The sequence below is a fragment of the Aplysia californica genome, unplaced genomic scaffold (assembly GCF_000002075.1).
Source record: "Aplysia californica isolate F4 #8 unplaced genomic scaffold, AplCal3.0 scaffold00091, whole genome shotgun sequence".
NCBI lineage: Eukaryota > Metazoa > Mollusca > Gastropoda > Aplysiida > Aplysiidae > Aplysia > Aplysia californica.
The window spans coordinates 208,862-210,448 of record NW_004797361.1 but is presented as its reverse complement, the minus strand read 5'-3'; the positions used below and the strand labels follow the sequence as shown (position 1 = coordinate 210,448).

The window sequence follows — 1,587 nt, the reverse complement described above, 5'->3', positions numbered from 1 at the left end:
ACACACACACACACACACACACACACACACACACACACACACAAGCTCTCCCTCACTCCTTCACACACACACACACACACTCTCACTCACTCACTCTCTCTCCCTCACTCACTCTCATCGCACGCGCGCTTAAAACCACGGCGACAACGCCACAGCAGTTCGAGTCTCCGTCAGACCCGCGGAAGGATAGGACAAGGTCTGCGACATCACTATGTTACGTCATCAAAAGTAGTTCGGCCCCGATGAACTGCGCTTGTCCGTGTGTTCCCAACTGAAGGAAAACTTTAGACAACGGAAAATAAACAACTTGTGAGTAGTGTAATCTAGTAGTAGTAGTAGTAGTAGTAGTATGTTGATGAAGAACATCCGATGAAATTTTATTTTCATTTACTTGAAAAAGGTTTTTGGATTTAATTTTACTTTCGTTTTATTTTTATTTTTTTGGGGGGAGGGGGAGGTGGGTCGGTGGGTTGTTTTTTGTTTTTGTTTTGTTTGTTTGTTTGTTTGTTTGTTTGTTTGTTTGTTTGTTTGTTTATTAGTTGTTGTTGTTGTTGATTTTCTTGACAACCTTTGACAACAGAATTAGCAAACTTTTGAGTATTCTAATGAAGATTATCATATCACTTTGTTAAAAAGTATATTTTCTTCTGCTTTGGAAGGGCGGGGGGAGGGGTTATTGTGTTTATTTTTCTTCTTTCATATCTGTTATTTTCATCTATTTGTTTGGGGTTGTATCTTATTTTAGTTTAGTTTTACTAGAGGTTTTATGGCGCTCTCAACTGCATAAGATCAAATGAGCGCCAGAAGATTAGAGGCGTTACAAGAGAGTTACAAACATAAAAAAAGAAGAAGAGGAGATAAGGACGATAGATGTTTGGTAGGAAATAAGAAGCAAACCACACCAGAGCACCCGCCAACCACCCACGTTGTATCTCAATAAAAATGCCATTACTTTTACGCCACCATCCATCAACACAATCACACCATTTAGGAAGCGGGCCTAGAACCTACCTGTGGGTGGTTGGCGGGTGCTCTGGTGTGGTTTGCTCCTTCTTTTCTGTCAAACATCCATCGTCCTTGTCAGCTCTCCTCCCTTCTTTTTTGTGTTTGCTGCTCTCTTGTAGCACCTTTAATTGTGGCCACGTATTTGACCTTATAGTGTTGTAAGTACCGTAAAACGTTTACTAAAACTAAAAGACAATGCCTATCAGGGTGAAACCAGGCTAAGAGGGTTTTCAAGTCCCTGCAGAGATATTGCATACACAATATCCTCTCCCAAGAATGAACTCAGGCCTTTAGGTGCGACAGTAAAGAGTCTAAACGCCCCCACCACAGACGCTAGTTACAGTTACTTTGGAATGTAAAAAAACTAAATAAATATGTAAATCAATATTTGAATGAAAAATCAAACAAACGTATCTATGTATACATTATAATATAGAATAATCATGTGAGTAATAAAATTTAAAATAATGTTATGCTTTCATACTAATCTACGCTGCTCCATCTAAAACAAAGTAATGTTCCAAAAAACATAGACACGCGTACACTTACACTTACACCCACACGCACACACACACACACACA

The 1,587-nt window shown here is 39.3% G+C and overlaps 1 protein-coding gene across 3 annotated transcripts in view; it reads left to right on the top strand.

Moving 5' to 3' along the window:
- The first annotated feature begins 113 nt into the window (after window positions 1–113).
- Window positions 114–1,587, top strand: part of LOC101845765 — a 130,851-nt gene continuing 129,377 nt past the window's right edge. The window contains exon 1 of one of the 3 annotated variants that reach the window (XM_035968846.1): window positions 114–309. The gene's annotated coding sequence lies outside the window, so the exon portion shown is untranslated. The remainder of the gene's footprint in view (window positions 310–1,587) is intronic. The other 2 variants (XM_005094885.3, XM_005094884.3) reach the window with 2 other exon arrangements.